At 42.2% G+C, this 22,836-nt stretch overlaps 1 long non-coding RNA gene across 1 annotated transcript; it reads left to right on the plus strand.

Annotated features, from left to right (window-relative positions):
* The first annotated feature begins 904 nt into the window (after nucleotides 1-904).
* LOC126426897 (uncharacterized) lies at nucleotides 905-17,817 on the plus strand. The gene is made up of 3 exons (XR_007576454.1): nucleotides 905-1,031; nucleotides 6,177-6,469; nucleotides 17,285-17,817. It is a non-coding gene; the product is annotated as an uncharacterized LOC126426897 (long non-coding RNA).
* The last annotated feature ends 5,019 nt before the right edge of the window (nucleotides 17,818-22,836 follow it).

Consider the following 22,836-nt stretch of genomic DNA (forward strand, 5'->3'; position numbering starts at 1 on the left):
TTTTACGATTACCCTTATTGTACCGGACTGACATTCAAAACATTGGGATTTGTTTCTCATCGGGCCATACTGACTTGTGTTTTCATCTTTCCCCTTGTTGCTAACATGAATGCTGGGATGCTTCCTTTGATCAGGTCCTGGCCGACTTTATGCAGTATCGTATTTTGTTAATGCCTTATGTAGAGTATATTATTTCTGTTATGTTTTCGACAGGTTCTATACTATTGTACTAAATAATCCATGGGTGAATAAATAATTATGAAATAAGTCTACTATCTGAAAAATAATCCCATGTTCTGTCACATCTTAATAAGATTTCGAAGTGGTGCAAGGATTGGCAACACGCTTTAAAAACTCAAAAATTTAAAACTTCCCAAATATTTTTGTTTGTAAGGAAGAAATAATCTCCTGCTACGAGAATCGTTTTCGTTATTACAGTTACAAAGTTATGCATGTTACAGGAACATGTTGTTGACCATTTTCAGTACATCAGCAGCACCGCAATTTGAGCGAGTACTATATTTGTTATAGTTGCAGAAATAGCGAGGTTCAACAAATAACGTACAAGATAATTTGTTATGCACACCACATCCCGCAACTGTGAGTTGCCTTAGTAGTTAGTAAACACAGCTTGACAGTAACGAATAGTATATACAATATTATCGGAGAAACAGAGCGAGAGTTAGAAAGTGAAACACCGCTTTGCAAACCTTTCTTTTTGAAAAAGTTCTGTAAAGCATGTCAACTACGCACACATTAATTCAATTAATCGGTATTCAAACATGAGTTGCTAAGCAATTTATATAGAACTATCGTATAGTACATACATCATGTGTGTTCATTTATCGTGTTGGCAATGCTAGTATTCAAATGTTTTCTCACACTCCGTTGTCAGGACAATAATGCTGAAAGCATTTGAAATTTATCAATTTTCACTCTAGCAGAAGGTAGTTTCGGACTTTGCCGATTATTACAAATGAGGCCTTATCACTGAAGTTTGTAACATCCGATATCAGCGGATAACTGCCATTGTGAGCATTATCATGTTACATACCCTTTACATAAAATATATTAGTAATTCTTAAATTTAGTTACAGACCATATATTGACCTTAACCATGCATAACAAGAAGTAATATGTTCGGAAGTATTCTCACCTGAAAAGCTATCAATCATGTACTGCAGAGTGAATCAGCCAATCTACTCATTTTTATTTCCGCTTACTGGCAGTTATTCCCCCTCCTGCACAGGGCTAGTGATGACATCGCGTTCCTTTAACTGTCGCCCGTCGTTAAGCCATCCACAAGCAAAGTGAAGGCAAAAAATCTTGCATTCGCATATTGTTGCACAGTGCTAGGAGGTAGTGTGTTGAACACAAAAAATCATGGCCGGTGCGGTGTGAGCGTTGGGGTGGATGTGGATTTATTTATTTATTTCGTGTTCCATAGATCCATATGGGAACATATCCCTGGATATAGAACGAGTCAACGTTTTTACAGATTATTGTTTTGTGCACATATACATTGATCTTATCATTAGATTAAAGAAACTGTGAGGTTTACCATATACCCTTAATATTAGTTAAGATACAAGACATCTGAAAGAATATACAGTCATACATAAATTTGGGTATTGTTCTTAAGTTATACAGGCGTCATATACAGACATACATAAATTTGGGTATTGTATTAAGTTACACTGTACTTACGGAGTATGATTAATCAATTGTAAAGGTCACACAGTAAGTTTTAAGCACAAACAAGAGATTTTGCTAAGAAATTCATCAATACTGTAACAAGACTCATCTAAAAGGAACTGCTTCAGATTTTCTTTAAACGTTGGGGTGCCACTGTATAAAACCCCCTTCTGGACCATGTTTTTCGTTTTTAGCTCATAGTGGATATCCAGTTTTCTTTGGGTGTTATAACTGTGGTATGATTTTGAATAAGATGCTATTTTTTGAAACAAAGCACATCAGGGAAAAAATATATTGGGCAGGTGTTGTAAGGATTTGTAGAGCTCTAAACAGATCCCTGCACGAGTGCCTAGGGTGTACTCCACACATAATTCTGATTGCTCGCTTCTGTGCATGGAACATTTTTTTGCTATTGGTTGATTTTCCCAAAATATTATACCATAGGCCATAAGTTGGTGAAAATAGCTAAAATATGCAGTTTTTATTGTGCTCATTTCCCTAGTGTCTGAAATTATTTTTAAGGCAAATGTTGCTGAGCTTAGCCTTTTGCACAGATCTTGAATATGGTGGTGCCACTTTGCTATCTATATGCAGATCCAAGAATTTGGAGGACTCAACCTTCAAAATCTCGTGCTCACCCATTTTTAGGTTCATTTCATTAGTAACATTTGTGTTAGAAGAGAAGTGAATGTAATTTGTCATTTTTAGGTTGACTGTAAGGCCACTGGTTTCAAACCAGTTTGTCAAATCTGCAAAAGCTTTATTTGCAGCCTCATTTGACATATTCCCTGAGAGATTATTAACTGATAACATGGTGTCGTCAGCAAACATGAGTATTTTCCCATATTCTGTACATAGTGCTAAGTTATTTATAAATATTAGAACGAGCAGTGGGCCCAGTACTGAGCCTTGAGGTACTCCTGCAGTAATGGAGCCCCATTCTGAAGATACCTGGCCACCATGCAGTCCTTCCACGATTACTTTCTGCTTTCTACCACACAGATAGGATTCAAGCCACGTGCCTACGGTTCCACCCATTCCTAGGGTCTTGGCTTTACTCAAGAGAATATGGTGACTTAAACTGTCAAAAGCTTTTGACAGGTCACAAAATATTCCAACCGTCATCATATTATTATTTATGGCTTCCATAACATTGTCAACAAAGGCATGTATTGCATCCACGGTTGATACCCCTTTCCAAAAGCCAAACTGGCTACTGCTGAGGATATTATATTTACTAAGATGCTCAACCATTCTGCTAAGCATCAATTTCTCTAGTACCTTGGAGAAAACTGAGAGTAATGAAATTGGTTGATAGTTTGTAGCCTCAGTATTTTCTCCCTTTTTATAAATTGGTCTTATAAGCCCATATTTTAGCCTGTTGGGAAAAACACCTTCTTCCAATGATGTATTACTAATATGGCAGAGGACTGTACTTATTTCTTTACAACAATATTTCAGTAACTTGCTGGAAGTGTTGTCAACTCAAGCAGAATTTTTACATTTTAAAGACAATCATTTTTTCTAATTCTATCACTGTAGTTTTTCGAAGATGCTTCTCATCTATTTTGTTAGTTAAGGTGTTATGCAAGTATTCTGTAGCATTCTTTACAGAACCCTGGCATCCCATTTGGTTGGTGACTGTTAGGAAATGATTGTTAAAGATATTAGCCACCATTTCGGGAGCATCCACCGAAAGGCTCCCAGTTCTTAAGCTAATCACTTCTTTGGCAGACAGGCTTTTCCCTGTCTCGCTTTTAACATATTTCCATATGGTTTTCATTTTGTTATTTGATTTGTCAATTTCCTTTTTTTAGATACATACTTTTAGATTTCCGGATCACCTTCCTTCATATTCATTACTTGTGTGTTACTTTTTCTCCAACGAATCGAAAACCTCGACTTCTGGCGAAATTGTTCTCCAGTGCAAAATTACACTACATTCAATTTCCTACAAAAAGGGTCTGTACTTTTCTTCCTCTTGGACCAATAATTTGGAACGGGTTAAAAACAACTATTAAATTGTGTACCATATCTAACTGCAGTAGAGGCATACTAATGGATAAATTGTGTTCCAGGGGTGAAACAGGCTGGGCTGTGGGAGGTGTGTGGAGTAGAGTGTGAGTGAAGGTAGCTCACTGCACTGTGTTTGTGCACTTCCCACCTCCATAGGTCTACAGATCTGAAGGTGGAGCTGGTGATTCTCCACTCTATCTCGTCCACTGCGTCACAAGAAGCAACTACAGAGTATATCACAAACTTATATGGCCCCTCTGTAGTGCACTATATGAATCACTGCCGACACAGTGCACAGACACGCTCGAGGAGGGTTTAGTTTGCACAACGTGCATTAACACTACATGGAATGCGAATATAAGGTACTAATAACACTAATACAGGTAATGAATATGAACAGAATCTACTTTAATCTCTGCATACTGTGCTACACTGCTACAGGAGAAATTGGTTCTTTATGGTTCTGTTCAGAAGACGTAGTGTTCTTCTAAGAAAGATCACTTCCACCATTGTGAGTACTGCTCACTTCTCTGTTTACAGACAGGCTGTAACTGCCCTGTGTTTCGTGTCCACTTATCTTTTGCTGATAGACAAAATAGCTTTGGTGAACTTGTGTTTAATATAATCCATTATGGAGTCGAGGTAGCAGTTTTCGTTATACTGGTTATCACTGTTAACATTCAACCGTGATTCTTATACATATATTTTAACAACGCGTTTCAAGATATGATGATGAGAGCATTGTCTCTTGAAACGCGTTGTTAAAATATATGTATAAGAATCGCGGTTGAATGCTAACAGTGATAACCAGAACTTGTGTTTATATAGTGAAGTTATTTCCTGTTTGGAAAGGGAGTAGGCCTATTTATTTGAAGGTGTTAAGTGAGCTATTATGTTGTCAGTTACTTATGTGGTGTTGGTGGGAAAGGGACTGGACTGTAAAAAGTGGCACCCTGCTGCTGTGTATTGTAAAACCGTGTAATTGTGTTTTAGGCACTTGGTGGTGAATTAATGGATGACTAAAAATGTTACTGCACTTCTCTCCCATTAATTGTGTTACAGGTAGACTGCATAAATATTTTCCATTCATAATTCATGAATTGCTGCATTTGCAGAGTGGGCTGCACCGAGTGGAACCACTTAACGCACATCCACAGTACATCTTCCGAGATAGGTGTGGCTATGTCTGATGGAATGTGACTGTTAATATTGAAGTCTATAACAGTTATCTGCTGTAACGCATTGCTTGACTTATGTTGAAATATCTGAACAACTGTTATAGTCTTGGTGACCTACTTTTGTTGCAGTGGATTAAGCCTCTGAGCCTCATCGTATTTTTGGAGAACTGAGGCAGGGTGATGCATTTGATAACCCTCGTGCTGTGAAAAGTATTCCAGCTTGTGACAATGAAATCTATGATGTCCTGTACATATTGACAGTGTGTCCAATTTGGAAGAGTTTCTTCAGCGTGGTAGACAATTGACAGTTCCAGCTGTTGAACTTTTTTACATGATATGAGTAGCGCACTCAACAACTGCAAATAAGTACCCAGTAAACTGAAAATAACTCCACTGTGTAAACATGAGTTCAGTGAAGCTATTCTGTCCATTTGCATAATACAAATGGACAGGAAATGCTGGGGAGCAGCACCTGTGGTGGGGGAAGCTGCCTTTCCCATAACGGATCACTAAGAATCAGTTTCTCCTCTTGCAGTGTAGAACATTGTGCAGAGATTTACATACGTCCAGTTCATGTACATTCCCTGCATTAGTGTTGTTAGTAGCTTGTATCTGCATTCTGTGTAGTGTTAACTCATTTTGTGCAAAATAAACCCTCCCCGCGGACATCTGCACGCTGTGTCACCAGCGATTCGTGTGGCGTATTGTGGACGGAGAACTTTGTGATGTACCCTGTAGTTGCTTCTTGTGATGTAGCGAGGGGGATCACCTGCTTAACCTTCAGTTTGCTTACCTAGGAAGGAGGGAAGTACATTAATTTTTTACCATTGGAACAATATTTTTAGTGCCGTAATTTGCAATTTTTTTCATCCTCTGCAAACTATTAGTCCTAGAGAAAAAGTGACTAGAACCTTTTTTGGCAGGGAAGTGAATGCAGGTTAATTTTGTATTGGGGAAGAATTTCCCCAGGATCCGTTGTTTTTGAGTCATTCAAGAACAAAAATAAAAAATTACCTTTAAACCTACCCCCACACCAATGCTCACACTCCACAGGTCAGGGTTTTTAGTACAATGTTTGTGACAATATATCCTAGAACTGTGTAAAACTTTGTGACTACGTGACTTTTCCCCTAATTTTCCTTCATTGACTGGACTAAATGTTAGTGTTTGGAACTGACACAGATAGTGAAGGGCTTCATCATCAAAGGTAGTGTTGAGATGTGTATGTAAGTAAACTGGTTTTCAGAATTTTTGGTGTTACCGTTGTTTGTATTTTTGCACGATAAGGCATTTAGCGACAGCTGTAAACAGAATGGCAGAAGAACCTTTTGAGAGGACGGAAAAGAAACCCGAGCCTGTCAGCATTACCTCCCCTGAAATGTAAGAAACTGGTGGATTCCAAGACAAAATTGTGGAAAATGGAGACATCTTCAAATAACAGAAAGAAATAAAGGCTGAAGAGGCAGGATCACAGATGTCAGATGAAAGTTACCGCAAAAAAGGTTAAGTTGGAAAAGAGTGAAAATGAAAATGGATGCTTGTGCAGTGACTGAAGTTGAAGTCATAAATTGAGGATGATGGTGAGTAGTTCATATAATGTGTAATGCTACCTACATTTGAACTGTTGGCCTAAAGTGCACTTACAGTATACTTCAGGCTCTTGAGTTGCATGCTGCTGTTGGCAGATTGTATATCTCTGTTTAGCAATGGAGCTGTTAAGGAGCACTTAACTGTGCTAACAACACATTAAAGAACCATGTAGGCCTACTGTATACAGATTGTCCACATTGTGTAGCTATTTAGATTGAGGTGTAGTTTCTTAATAGATGGCTAATGTGCTACTCAGTATCAAAAAGTAATTTGTGTTTTTATCTTATCGGTTTTGTTTGAAATGCACAAACGAGGAGCCACAGTTAGTTGCTTGAACCTTTAACATTAAAGTCCTGTTGCATTATAAGGGAAATATATTTGCTACCAGTGAATGTTAATTTTTATTCCACGCACTCTCCGTTGACATTCTTAACTGCGAAAATAACAGTATTGGAGAATTGTACATAAATGTGTTGTCAAGGCAACACACTTCTAAAGACCAAGAGTAAAAGAAGTCAGATACAATGCACACTTAAAATTTACATTCTTCATTTGCCAGAGGAAAACTTCAGAATTGGGTGGTTGCTTTTACCAAACGATGCAGAACATTGAAGTTGTAGGTTGCCTCTTTTGCTATTTAACCACTGTATGCACTTGAATCTGTAATGAAAAATCTGTTACCTGGTGCCCTTTTGTGAGACTTACATTCATTTCTTTTTTTGTGACTCTTTATTATGTTGTATTTTAAATGTAGGCATACTTTGTGGCCTTCAGTCCAAAGGATGGTTTGATGTAGCTGGTTTGATACTAGCCAATCATGCGCAGACCTCTTAATCTATGTATAAATACTGCAGCTACATCAATTTGAACCTGCTTACTGTGTTCGTGACATGCACTACCTGTACAATTTTTACTCCCCCCCCCCCACTTCCCTCCATTAACAAATTGTATTTGCCACAATGCCTCTGGATGTGTCCTATCAACTGATCCATTCCTTTCGTTACACTGTGCCACAAATTTCTTGTCGTCCACAACTCTTTTGTGCATGGTGGGCACGTGACCCCGAGCTCGTGCAACTCTCTTTCCTTTCTGGGCTGCGTGCCTTCCCTTTCCACATCCCTTCCTGTCCCCGATCCTCCTCCTCCCCCCTCCCACCTTTTCCCTTCCCCTTCCCCTTCCCCTTCCCCTTCCCCTTCTCCTTCTCTTTGGGAGTCTGTTTTGCGCCTACATCCAGAGATGGACACTTGTGAACGAATGAAGTGATTTCTCTTCTTTTATCTCTACAATGTAACATATCTGCCCTTACTATGCCCTTCTCTTTTCTCGATTCTTCTCTTTCCCTTCTTCTCAGCTGCAGCGCTTGAGAATTCTTCTCTACTTTCTTTTTCTTTCTTTCCTCCCTGTGCCTGTCTTAAGACCAACCCACGCGTAGCCGGTGACGGGGTAACGGGTAATTCCCCACCCCAGATAGACAAGTAGGACACGTACGTACCCCCTGGTAAAGGCCAGGCCCGAGGAGGGGCGGTTACCCGAGTTGGTACTTTCCGAATGTGCCGATCGGTCCTTCCGTCCGTTTCTCGGGAGGTGTGGCCTGAGGTGTACACAATCACCTAAGGCGGGAGTGCCCTCAGAGAGGGCTCCCACTAGGAAGGAGAATGCCATCAGAGACGCCAGTAATCGTGGTGGATACTTTTGCAATGGTTTCTTCTAATTCTAAAACTTCTGCCCACAAGAGAAAGCTAGACGAGTCTCAGCCACAGACAATTCTTCTGTCAGTGCCAAAGTTCCTAGTCATTTCTCAGTCTGACGAAGGTCGAGACTTCTCGACAGTCGACCCTTTCATTATTCAGAAAGGTGTCAATGCAATTGCAGGTCCTGTAAAGTCATGTTCCTGGATACGAAATGGCACTTTGTTGCTAGAAGCAGATAGTGCCCTCCAGGCACATAAATTGCTTCAAACTACGCTGCTACACACCTCCCCTATCCAGGCGGGAGCGCACCGTACTTTAAGCTCATCACGTGGTGTGGTTTATACAAGATCACACAACGGATTATCAAATGAGAACATTAAAAATTACCTGTCTGATCAGCGAGTAATGGCCGTACAATGAGTCACGAAAAGGGTTGAGAAGGAATTGGTGCCGATCCGCACTCTCTTTTTGATGTTTGACAGAGTTCAACTTCCATTGAACATTAAAGCAGGATATTTTCAGTTCATGTTTACCATCCCCGACCCTATGCATTGCTATCGGTGTCAGAGGTTTAATCACACCAGCCAGTCATGTTCCAATATGGCCAAACGTGTAACCTGTGGCAGGGATGCCCATGAGGGTGCTTGTCCACCTCCATCCCCTTATTGCATCAACTGTATGGGCGACCATGCTGCTTCCTCTATAGATTGCCCCATTTTCAAAGACAAACGGTTATTTCAGGAAATCAGAGTGAAGGAAAAGGTGTCGACCTTTGCTGCTCGAAAGTTATTCGCCAGTCGAAAGCCCACTGTGCCTCACGCAGGTAAATACAGCACTGTCCTTGCCTCTCCTCGGCCAACAAAGGAGGCGGCCATGCAGACTTGTGATCTCACCTTTAGTGCCACGGTCATCAGATCGGCCAGCGCAAAGATCACCCCTTCAACCTCCCCACTCTATGGCTCGCCCTTCATCGGGCTCTGCTAAATCACGAGCCCCAAAATCAGACACCCAGACTTCCAAAAAAGAGCCTACTCGTGAAGATTTTTTACGTACCCCGACTTCACAACCGTCGATCCCTCCCTCATCTCAACGTCCTGTTTCCAAGAAGGCTAATTAGAAACCCAGTTCCTCTCCTTCTCCGCCACGGCGTGTCTCATCTACAGCACCACCTGGCGGTCACCGCGATTGGCCATCTTCTGTGTGGCCCAGGCGCACTGCTGGCGGCTGATCAACCGGCCGATTGCTGGTGGCAGCAGCTGCTGCCGAACAACCTATGGATCGGGATCTTCTGCCTTCGGCTGAATGCTGTTCCACGCTGTCGGTCACTGGCTCTGAGCAGTCGTTGAGTTGATGGCAACCTTGGTCACATTCTTCCCTTTTCTGTCCACCCGATGTCCATTATCCATTGAAATATCCGTGGCATTCGAGCCAGTTGGGATGAATTGTCGATCCTCTTACGATCCTACTCGCCGGTCATCTTCTGTCATCAGGAAACAAAGCTGCGTCCCCGCGATCACATTGTTTTTCCTCATTTTAAGTGAATCTGATTTGATCTCCCCTCTGTTGATGGCACTCCAGCATATGGAGGACTCGTGACTCTTCTCCATGTTCCTTCCAAACTGTTGCTGTCCATCTTTCCCTTTCTGGATACACCTTCTCTCTTTGTGCTGTATACATTCCATCGTCCACACCAATGGCAAGAGCTGATCTCCCTCATCTTCTTCGTCAGCTTCTGCCCCCCTATTTGCTTGTTGGGGACTTCAATCCCCACCACCTACTTTGTGGACCTCTGCGTCCTTGTCCGAGAGTCTCCCTGTTGATTGACCTCTTCCACCAAGTGGATGTTGTTTGCCTCAACGCTGGGGAACCTACATTTTTGTGTGCCTCCATGTCAACCTACTCATTTGGACCTTTCGGTCAGTACTGTTCAGCTAGCTCGGCACTTTGAATGTTTCCCTCTTGCCAATAAATACTCGAGTGACCATTTTCCATGTGTCCTTCGATTACAGCCACAATTGCCATCCATGCGCCCAAGACACTGGAAGTTTTCTTAAGCCGATTGGATGCTTTTCTCCTATCTAGCAACATTTGATGACCGTCAATTTCCTAGCATCGATTATCAGGTCACTCGTGTTACAGAAGTTTTTCTTACGGCCACAGAATGTTCGATACCTCGTAGTTCCCCTTTGCCCCAGTGCCCCCCAGTTCCTCGGTGGAACGAGGTGTGCCATGACGCGATACGCGAGTGGAGACATGCTCTTCGTGTTTGCCGCCATCATCCTACGTTGGCCAACTGTATCTGCTATAAGCAGTTACGTGCACGATGCCTTCACATCATATACGACTGCAAGAAGGCAAGCTGGAATTTCTTTAGCAGCTCATTTAATACCTTCACTCCCTCATCAATTGTTTGGAGTCAATCCGACAGATATCCGTCACTTCCAGTTTTCCCCCAACCTCTGGGCTAACTGTCATGCAGGATACCTTAGTGTACCCAGTCGCAATCTCTAAGTCATTGGTCAACACTTTGCTGAAATTTTGAGCTCTTTGAATTACCCACCAGCCTTTCTCCTGAAGAAATGGGTTGCGGAAGAGCGACCAGCGACCTCTTGCTTTTTCCTCTCAATATCGTGAAAGGTATAATGCCGTTCTTTCTATGCGGGAACTCAGACGTGCATTCTCCTCCTCTCGCTCTTCTGCTCTGGGAGCAGATGGTATCCACGTCCACATGTTGCTGCATCTATCATACCCTTGTCTGTGCAACCTCCTTCGCCTTCATAATCAACTTTTGTGTTGACAGTACCTTTCCCAGAAAATAGCGGGAAGCTATTGTCATACCTGTTTCGAAACCTGGAAAGGACAAACATCTCCCCTCCAACTATCGCCCAATCTCTTTCACGAGTAGTGTTTGTAAGGTTTTGGAGCATATGGTAAATAGCCATTTAGGCTGGTGGCTGTGGTCCCAAAATCTTTTAACAACAGCCCGATGCGGTTTCTGAAAGCATCATTCGACAGTTGACCATCTTGTTGCTCTGTCCACTTATATCATGAACAATTTTCTCAGCAAACACCAAACGATAGCTATATTTTTTGATACGGAGAAGGCATACGACACCTGTTGGAGGACAGGCATCCTCTGCACGCTCTTCTCTTGGGGCTTTCAAGGTCGGCTACTCCGTTTCATCCGTGAATTTATGAGAGAGCACACATTTGAGGTGCAGGTGAACACTACTCTATCCCGCACTTTCTCTCAAGAAAAAGGGTTGCCCCAGGGCTCCGTGCTAAGTGTTGTACTGTTTGCCATCACCACAAATCCAATTATGGATTGTCTACTTTCCGATGTATCGGGCTTCCTCTTTCTCGATGACTTTGCAGTCTACTACACCTCTCAACAGACCAGCCTTCTTGAATGACGTCATCAAGGATGCCTCGATTGCCTCCATTCGTGGAGCATCAAAACCAGTTTCCAATTTTCTCCCAGTAAGACTGTCTGTGTAAATTTTTGGTGTGGTATGGAGTTTTATCTGCCATCTTTACATCTAGGCCCTGTTGACCTTCCATTCACAGATGTCGCAAATTTTTTGGGACGTATGTTTGACAGAAAACTGTGCTGGTCTTCCCACATTTCATATCTTTCGGCTCGCTATCTGCGATCCCTCAACACCCTCTGTGCTCTGCTCCTGGGCAACGGACAGAGTGATCCTCCTCCGCCTATGCTGCGCCTTACTGTGCTCAAAATTGGACCATGGAAGCATAGTTTACTCCCCTGCACAGCCGTCTATTCTTCAGTGTCTCGACTCTGTCCACCACCGTGGATTGCATTTAGCATCTGGAGCTTTTTACACCAGCCCCATGGAGAGCCTTTACGCTGAAACTGCTGAACCTCCGCTGTCCGATCAGTGAGCTGTCTGAGTCATTTTGATAGTCATCTGTCTTCCATGTCTGCTAATCTGACCCATGTTCCCCCCCCCCCCCCCCCGATGCCTCCTTGAATTTAGGGTATGCAGGCAACCCTTCCTCTCTGCTGCCACCAGGCGTCCACTTCCGTCAACTGCTACATTCACTTTCCTTCCAATTTCCTAAAACCTTCCTGACAAATAGGAGTACGCTGCCACCTTGGCCCCACCCCTGGACATGCCTTCTCTGTGACCTTTGTCAGCTTCCCAAGGATAGTACCCCTCCCCTAGTTTATCGTTGGGCATTAGCTGCTCTATGCACACAAATGGAGGATGCCACATTTATTTACACTGACGGCTCCAAGACCACCTTTGGTGTCAGGAAAGCCTATATTATTGACGACACCCCTATTAAATTTCAGTTTCCTGACCAGTGTTCAGTTTTTACTGCTGTTCTCCGTGCTGTCCAATACATCTGTTACCGTCAGCGGATACAGTATATTATATGCTAGTATTCGCTGAACTCTCTTCTCAATCTCCAAGCTCTTTATCCTGTCCACCCTCTGGTCCACCAGATTCAGGCCTGCCTCCATATGCTCCACTTGGGGGGAATCTCTGTGGCATTCCTCTGGATCCCAGGGCATGTTGGTATATGTGGAAAGAGGCAGCCCATATAGTGGCGAAGGTTACTCTCTGTATTCCTCAGCCCGCCGTTTGCACGGTTCCGTTTGCTGGTCTACAGAGCATTTTATGTTGTTGTGTTACTCTTTTATGGCACACTCATTGGTCTGCACTTCAGGATTATAAATTGTGGGTCATAAAACCTCTTCCCTGTGCTTTGACCTCTTCCGTCTGGCCCTGTTGTTGGGAGGAGGTAACTTTAACTTGACTCTGGATTGGGCATTGTCTTTTTAGCCATTGAGATCTTTTAAGTGGCGCTCCTCCTCTGCTTTGTCCCCACTGCTCTCAGTCGTGGATGGTGAGACACCTGTTACTTCAGTGCCCCTATTTTAAACCGCTTTGTGCCCGTTTACAGCTGTTTCCCGATATATCTTTCATTTTAGCAGATGACTCGTGCTCAGCTGATCGTGTCCTTGAGTTTATAAGTGTGAGTGAGATGACATTGGTCATTTGAAACTCTTTTTGGGGAAAACAACCCCCTCTTCAATAGCACTTTCCTAAGATTTCCTTCTGTTTTTTTAGTTTTCCTCCTCATTAAGTTTCGCTCCCATTGATGCTGATTTCAATTCCTGTTTTATCCTTCACTAAGTCACAAATGGGCGCTTATGACCATAGCTATTTTGTGCACTGAAACTTTTTTTAATCGTATTGACCAACTAGGATCATGTTAACAACTTCAGTTCCTCATCTTCCTTTGTTATTTTCTATTTTTCCAGTATTCCCTCATTTTCTCTCCATAAAGTCTCTTCATTTCTTCTGTCCATGTTGTTCCCCATATTTTATTTCTTCTGCTTTGAATGCCTCCCAAATTTAGTATTTTATTTTTAAAACAGTTTCTTTCTGCTATTTCTGGTTCTTTAATGTTGTTTCTTTCTAGATCTTTCCTTACTACTGTAATCCATGCTATTGTCGATTTCTTCTTTCAGAAATATAGCAGTATTTGCTTTGTTAGTTTATTTCCATCCATTCAGTAGAGGTGTCCTCTAATCTGTCCATCTTATAGTTCATTTTTAGGCATTAAGATCCATATAAACATTCTGGTCGAACCAGTGTGGTGTGGGGTTTTAGTTTTGTTTTTCTAGATATACATTTCTTGTTGTAAATATTTTTGGTCAAACCCTATGCTCTTTCCATTTTGTTAATCCTTACATCTATTGCAGATTTTTGTAGTCCATTCTGTTGAATAGTCTCCCAAGATATGTATATTTATTTACTCGCTCTATTTTACCTATTTGTTTTGCTGTGAATTTTGGCACATTTTTTATACTTGTCATGAATTTTGTTTTTTTCCAGCTGAAATTTTGAAACCAGTTCTGTTTGCTATTTATTCCTGAAGGTTTCTCTGAAGAACAGCTTTTGTCAGGTTTTCTGAAAGTATTGCAAAATCATCCACAAAAGCCAAGCAGTTTACCTTAATTCCATTTGTTTTCCTTCCCAGATTCATTGGTTCAATTTTGTAATTTGTTTAGCTCCGAATTTCAGATCCTTACAGTTTTTTCTAGAACACAATTAAACAGTAAATCACCTTATTTTATTTTTATTTTTTAAGTTCTTATCACCAAACCTCAAAATTTTTATTTCTTTTCCAGAAACTTTAATTTGTTCAGAAAATTTTTCTTTGGTTTCCTGTACTGCATGTTCATCATACAGTCCAAATGATAGGGTATAGGCCACAACCCTGTCTCACTCCCTTCCCAACCAGTGGTTCCCTTTTGTGCTCCATGACTCTTATAACTGCCATTTGGTTCCTGTAGAAATTCTGAATAGCATTTCACTTCCTGTATTTTACCCTTGCTTCTTTCAGAATTTAAAAGAGTGTATTCCAGTCAGCAATGTCAAAAACTTTCTGTAGGTTTACAAATCATATAAGTGTAAGTTTGCCTTTCCTTATGCAGTCTTTTAAGATAAGTCACAGGGTCAGTATTGCTTTGCCTGTCCCTACATTTTTCTGGAAATCAAATTGATTTTCCCCAAGGTAGGCATCTACCAGTTTTTCATTCTTCTGTAAATAATTTTTGTTAGTATTTTGCAACTATGACTTAGTAGCCTGATAGTTTGGTAACATCCACACCTGTCAGCACCTGCTTTATTCGCAATTGGAATTATTACATTCTTCATGAAGTCTGAGGGTATTTCGCCTGTCTCACACATCATGCATGCCAGATGGAATAGTTTTGTTGTGGCTGGGTCTCCCAAAGCTATCAGCGGTTCTGACAGAATGTTGTCTACTCCAGGGGCCTTGTTTCGCCTTAGTTCTTTCAGTGCTCTGTCAGTCTTCCCGCAGTATAATGTCTCCCACCCCATCTTCATCAGCATCCCCTTCCCTTTCTACAATACTGTATTCAAGTTCATTTCCTTTGTAGAACTCGTCTATGTATTGGCTCCACCTTTCAGCTTTCCTTTCTTTGTTTAGCACTGCTTTTCCTTCTGAGCTCTCGATATTCAGAGAGCTGCTTCTCTTTTTGCCAAAGGTCTCTTTAATTTTCCTATAGGTGGCATCTATCTTTCCCTCAGTTATGCAGGCTTATAACGGCTTGCATTGTCCTCTAGCCATTCCTGCTTAGTCGTTTAGCACTTTCTGTCAATCTCATTCTTTAGACATCTGTATTCCATTGCACCCAGTTCATTTGCTGCATTTTATGTTTTCTCCTTTCATCATTTAAATTCAGTGTCTGCTGTGTTATCCAAGGATCCTATTAGCCCTTCGTTGTTTGCCTATTTGATCCCCTGCTGCCTTGACTATTTCATCTGTCAAAGCTATCCATTCATTTTCTGCTGTTTCAGTCAAAGGTTGCCTAATTCTCCCTTTGAAACTCTCAGTAATCTTCGGTTCTTTCAACTTATCCAGGTTCCATCTCCATAATTTCCTATCATTTTGTGATTTATTGAGTTTTAATCTACAGTTCATAAAAAATAAATTGTGGTCAGAGCTCACATCTGTCCCTGGAAATGTCTTACAGTATAAATGTGGTTCCAAAATCTTGTGTCTTACCATTATGTTAGGTGACACATTTGAGATGTTGGAAAAGTAAAGCACTATATACAAGAAAGTGTGCAAACTTGTTGCTTATTAGCAGCACATACATGTGGATGGGAGGCTGGACTTTGTGTCTGAAATTTGTCACACAGCACATTAGCTCTCAACATGTCGGTCACTGCAAATGGGGCACATATTGTGCCTCGGGGGTGTGCAGCATTCCTGGAGTGATTTGATAAAAGGCTACTGTAACATGACTCTGTAGGTCAGTCAGATTCTGCGGTTTTTATGGAAATAATGTTGATGTTAGGCCGGAATATTAAAGGCTGTGGGAGGGGTCTACCAAACCCACACTGGCGATCGTTGAATATCTGAATATCTGGTTTAATTGTCCTCACACAATGACATCCAAGTGTGCTGGAGCACCATCCTGTTGATAGACATCGATGTCCAGTATCCCATCTTTCTGTAATTGATAAATGAGATACTGGTCAATTATTTCCAGGTAATTGTGAGCACAAACAGTCTCCTCCACAAGAAAGAATGGGCTGATAACACTGCACCGACACCTGAAAACTCCCTGGGTCTCTACAACACTCGAAAATTTTTTAGGCCACATGCCACATTGACTACGTTGTTGCGGTGTAACAACCATTTTCACTTACAAGGTAGCACACTCAGCGTGTGTTGACTGTTGTCACCTCTGTAGGTTATACAATGTGCTTCTGACATCTGCTGTTTGCACTGTGAACTAGGTGCTGACAGCTTGCCTCACAAAGCATGGTCATTCATTGTTAACTCGCCCCATTTTCATGTACATTGCAGAAAATCGCTTGGAGATTTATTCACTAGCTTAATAAATATAATGCAATACTCTTATGACGTCGTAGACGGATCACCCTGTACAATCAATCTGAAACTTGTCATTGTCTCCAGGTCTCTTGCACATATACAACCTTCTTAGACGATTCTTAAACCAGATTACAATGAAATGAACACCCTTAGCTGCTTACAGGCATTGACATACGTCAACGGGGACAGATGAAAATGTGTGCCCCGACCGGGACCTGAACCCGGGATCTCCTGCTTACATGGCAGATGCTCTGTCCATCTGAGTCACCGAGGACACAGAGGATAGCGCGACTGCAGGGATTTATCTCTGGCACGCCTCCCGCGAAACCTACATTCTCAACGTATTGTCCCGCACTACATTCGTCGGGGCACACATTTTCATCTGTTCCCGTTGATGTATGTCAAAGCCTGTAAGCAGCTAAGGGTGTTCATTTCATTGTAATTTCATTCTAATGAGCTGCACGGTCACCGATGGTATCTGTTCTTTCGGACATGTCCGAAAGAACTGATACCCTCTTAGTAAATCTTAAAATTTTGCACAGGACATAAAATCACTGCTAACATCTGGTTTATCAGGCACATTTCTTTTTCATACCTTTCCCTGTCCATGTTTTTCTACTATTTTTCCTTCTCTTCCCTTTCCTACTATACCAAATTGCATGTTTGAAGGCACTGTACACTCTCTAAACTAAATGTTTTTATTTTCAGAAGCTACACGAAAAAGCTCTCAGCTCTACAGTCCGAGTCTGACCGACTTGTCCGACGAGCCACTGTCGGCGGCACTGCGATCGCAGGCCCCTCACGGTGTGTGCTTACTCAGGCAAGTGTCGTGGGGATTTGTTAATGTAGAGGCTGACTGTACGCTGTAGGTGTCTGCAGACTTCCATCATTAGAGGAACAGTTCTATGAACAGTACATGCCATGCTCGGGAGTGTGGACCACTTCGTTGGTTACTCGAGTTCCTCATCTGACCCCAGAACTGTCATTTACTGCAGCTAGGCATTTAGCACTAATAAAATGTGAGTTACATAAAATGGAAGTGTCCGACATATCAGCAGCCGTGAAGATATGAAAATTTAAAGGTATCTCCATTTTGAGCAGTACAAACTTTAGAATTATTATTCTAATTTGTTAATCCTGTGGTGTAGTCCACGTACTGTGTGAAAGTGACTTGTCAACATATGATCGAAGAACATTTATTATAAACTTTCCTGGTGATCTCAGTGAACTGCATTTGGTAATATCAACTATGAACTATGAACTGGTTAAGAGACTTACTCAGTTATAAAACTTTTGTGCCTGTGTTTGTTTATATTATGCATTATATGTATATTTAACCAATTGTATAAGAAATCTTTAAATAAGAATGTAAAATGACTGTGTAAACTTGTGACTAGTAATAATTGAAGGTTATTGGCAACGAAATGTTGTTGTAAGCTTGTAGTGTATCTTACAGAATATGCCCATGATACAGGCAAGTCCTAGGAGCAATACACATTGGGTTCAGAGCTGGCTAGAAATAACTTTTTCAGTTATTTTGAAATTTAACTTAGTCATCTGCCAGAATGCCTATGATGTTGGGGGCTAGAATAAATCTGCAGTAACTCATTTTCTGTTGTAAAAGGCAAATAAAAGGTGTCTTATACCTAGCGAAGGTTTTACGTTGGTGAATCAACTGTTATTGAGACGACCTTTCCATCAACCTTTTTGCTTAATTATACATGGATCTTCTTAGGGTTTGTTGTACACTTTTCTAAATTTCAAAGAAGTATGGGTTTTCTGGGTAAGGACACCTTACATGTTGTGTAACCTATCCACCATGTGCTATGATCTCCTGCACCTACTATTAGAGTGGATTTACATCTGCACCTGAGATCCAGCACAGTACGAGGGCAGTTCAATAAGTAATGCAACACATTTTTTTTCTGAAACAGGGGTTGTTTTATTCAGCATTGAAATACACCAGGTTATTCCGCAATCTTTTAGCTACACAACACTATTTTTCAACGTAATCTCCATTCAATGCTACGGCCTTACGCCACCTTGAAATGAGGGCCTGTATGCCTGCACGGTACCATTCCACTGGTCGATGTCGGAGCCAACGTCGTACTGCATCAATAACTTCTTCATCATCCGCATAGTGCCTCCCACGGATTGCGTCCTTCATTGGGCCAAACATATGGAAATCCGACGGTGCGAGATCGGGGCTGTAGGGTGCATGAGGAAGAACAGTCCACTGAAGTTTTGTGAGCTCCTCTCGGGTGCGAAGACTTGTGTGAGGTCTTGCGTTGTCACAAAGAAGGAGAAGTTCGTTCAGATTTTTGTGCCTACGAACACACTGAAGTCGTTTCTTCAATTTCTGAAGAGTAGCACAATACACTTCAGAGTTGATCGTTTGACCACGGGGAAGGACATCGAACAGAATAACCTCTTCAGCGTCCCAGAATACTGTAAGCATGACTTTACCGGCTGAGGGTATGGCTTTAAACTTTTTCTCGGTAGGGGAGTGGGTGTGGCGCCACTCCATTGATTGCCGTTTTGTTTCAGGTTCGAAGTGATGAACCCATGTTTCGTCGCCTGTAACAATCTTTGACAAGAAGTTGTCACCCTCAGCCACATGACGAGCAAGCAATTCCGCACAGATGGTTCTCCTTTGCTCTTTATGGTGTTCGGTTAGACAACGAGGGACCCAGCGGGAACAAACCTTTGAATATCCCAACTGGTGAACAATCGTGACAGCACTACCAACAGAGATGTCAAGTTGAGCACTGAGTTGTTCGATGGTGATCCGTCGATCATCTCGAACGAGTGTGTTCGCACGCTCCTCCATTGCAGGAGTCACAGCTGTGCACGGCCGGCCCGCACGCGGGAGATCAGACAGTCTCGCTTGACCTTGCGGCGATGATGACACACGCTTTGCCCAACGACTCACCATGCTTTTGTCCACTGCCATTTCACCGTAGACATTCTGCAAGCGCCTATGAATATCTGAGATGCCCTGGTTTTCCGCCAAAAGAAACTCGATCACTGCCCGTTGTTTGCAACGCACATCCGTTACAGACGCCATTTTAACAGCTCCGTACAGCGCTGTCACCTGTTGGAAGTCAATGAAACTGTACGAGACGAAGCGGGAATGTTTGAAAATATTCCACAAGAAATTTCCGGTTTTTTCAACCAAAATTGGCCGAGAAAAAAAATGTGTTGCATTACTTATTGAACTGCCCTCGTAGTTAATCCATCATAGGGGAGTGGAGGGGGCAGGGGTGGTCATCGTGCACCCTCTTTGGTCACACTCTGGTGGTGCTCAGACCATCTGTACCAAAGGAGGACAAATATTTATCAAGTGCATACAGTAATTGTATACAGTGTCTTATAAATAATTTTTCATCAAGGTTACATACATTATACAAGTACCATGTAAATAAACAAAGAATGTCTTTCAATAGTCATATTTAACTGTGCATTTCACAGTTGCAGTAATTAATCAAATCACAAAAGGCTCCATTTTTGGTATAACTCCTGATGTAACTAATCTAGTACTTTTATCTTCCAAAGTAAACACCTGGCACACTTGGAACAAGCCTAGTGTTTTGTCTACTATACAGATATCTACTATACAGATATTCTAAAATGTGTAGTCCTCATTTTCAGGCTTGGTCCATTCAAAAAGTATCTGACTTTTAGCTACAAAATCAATCTTTATTCAGATACAATAGTTTCAGCTTCAAAGCAGTGCCCATCAGCTTCTACACACCTCTCCAAACACTGCTGCCACTGCTGGAAGCATCACCAGAAAGCCTCTTTCGGTAGGGCGTTCAACTGCTCCGTCGAATTCTGCACGTTGTCTTCCCTGTTCTGAAATCTGATCCCTTTCAGAGCCTTTTCCTGTGTACGGAAAAGCCAGAAGTCACTCAGTGCTAGGTCAGGGGAACAGGAAGCTGACAAACCACAGTCTTTTTTTGTTTTCCAAAAAAAAAACTCTGAATTAATGGAGAACGATGAGAGGACGCATATTGTCACGGTGAAGGGTGCCCACTGCCTGCGAGTCCAGCTGTTTGTATCTCACCGATTCACGCAGGTAACCTTTCGGTCGTACTCCTCGTTGACATTAGTACCTTCTGGGGTGTACTCATGACAGACTGCACCGTTGGAGTCAGGAAAGATGGTCAGCATGACTTACACATTGATGCGGACCTGCCTCACTCTTTTGGGTCTCAGGGATGACAGATACTTCCGTTGCAATGAGAGGAACTTTGTTTCTCCGTTGTACATGTAAACTCAGGACTCATCACCAGTGATTACTGCGTTACAAAAGTTCGGATTACTACGGACAGTATCCAGCACGTCCTGTCTGATCTCCAAATGAAGTTGCTTATGCTCAGTTGTTAGAAACTTTGGCATAAATTCTCCTGAGATGGCATGAATGGGTTCAACACTAATTTTAACCTTGTGTGCAAGTTCTCTGCTCATGTTTAATCTACCCTGCATCACAGTGTCCTTAAGTTATCAGCTCTCTGGATGGTGAAGACCTACCTGAATGTGCTTCACTCTTCACTGATGCGTGGCCATCTTTGAAGTGGTCGTGCCACTCCTTTATATATGTGGTACCCGTCACTTCGTCCCCAAACACTTCTCAAATCTTGTCGATTCTATCGACCTGAGAATTGCCTAGCTTAAAACAAATTTGATGCAATAATGTTGTCCCACTTTTTCTGTCATTTTGTCCTCACGACCAAATCCGATAACTATCTCTTATAAGTGTTCACCTGGCAACAACTAGGCAGTGACTGGTTGTTTCTGCTATTGTGAAAAAAAATCACACGTTTGCACTATGTACGCTTACCAACATAGAGGGGATGTGTGTCCCAAAGCCACTATTGGTGTCGACATAAAAAATAAGATTGGATACATTTTGAATAGTCCTCGTATAATGCTAAAGCACGTGCTCAGAAACTGAGAGCTCTCGGTATCAAATCCTGGTTGAAACACAGAGGTATTTCAGTCTGCCTTTACCCCAGCCCTAACCTCACCCTGACGAGAAGGCGTGAGACACGGTTCAGATTCCACGTTAAATTGTAGGTTCCCTTTCCCCGATTGGACAACTGGAGTAGATTAGGGACTCGCATGTCGCTAAAGTGGTATCCAATTGAAAGAGTTGCACCAAACTGTTGAGCCATGTAAAATTATTATATTAGCCACTGTTGTCCTGCAGTACCTAGTTGACACCCACGTGGTGACCCTTTTGTAATGTTATGTCAGGGCACACTAAGGTGAAATGTTACTGAAGCTCACTGTGAGCTTGTTGGTTAGTTATTATTCCTGTCTCCTCCCACCCTCCCCCACCCACCCCACTCTCTCTCTCTCTCTCTCTCTCTCTCTCTCTCTCTCTCCCTCTCCCTCCAACCCCCCTGTCTCTCTCCCTCCCTCCCTCTCTCTTTCCCCCAGTCCCTCCCTCCCTCTCTGTCTCTCAAACTATTTGAAAGTTCATTCCGTTTGCACACGGATCAATCAGAAGCAGTGTGTGTGCTAGTTTGAAAGTTTCTGGCAGACTAAAACTCTGTGTGCCTGACCAGCACATACACCTTGCCTTTCACAGCAGTGCTCTGCTAACTGAGTTGTCTGAACACAACTCGTGACCTTCCCTTGTAGCTTTACTTCTGCCACTACCTCCCGAACTTCACAGTAGTTGTTCTGCATATCTTGTCATTCTATTGCTCAGTCAGTAGAGAACTTGCCAGTGAAAGGCACTCGCTCCAGGTTTGAGTCCCAGTCTAGCACACAAAGCCAGGAAGATTCGTAATTGAAGTCAGGCATTTATGTTTTTGAAGCACTAGGCACAATCTTTCACAGCAGTTGTGATTAAACAAATACAGTTGGTACTCTTCATCCTGGCACATCCCTTTCTATGTAATAACTGACAGTCGGGTTAGCCCGCATCCCATTCACACGACACCGACATTTCGGTCTCGCTGCACTCGGCCTATCTTCTGTGGGTGCTCTGACCTGCAGGTCCTGCATATTGCGCCCATTGCTGATCTGTGTCCTTGCCTTTTGTGGAGCAGGCCTATGGTATTTCATTTCATAAACTTGTGATTAATTTTTATAGCTTTCGATTAGGACACAGCTCTCAAAACTGTAGGATACGAAGGGCAGAAGGAAAGTCGTGAACACAGTAGGTTTAGATCTTAGAGGAAGTAAGTCTTTTTACATTACTGAAGGATTGGAGTCCTTGCGTAGCCTGTTCAGAACATGGAAATGGC

The sequence above is a fragment of the Schistocerca serialis genome, chromosome 11 (genome assembly GCF_023864345.2).
Source record: "Schistocerca serialis cubense isolate TAMUIC-IGC-003099 chromosome 11, iqSchSeri2.2, whole genome shotgun sequence".
NCBI lineage: Eukaryota > Metazoa > Arthropoda > Insecta > Orthoptera > Acrididae > Schistocerca > Schistocerca serialis.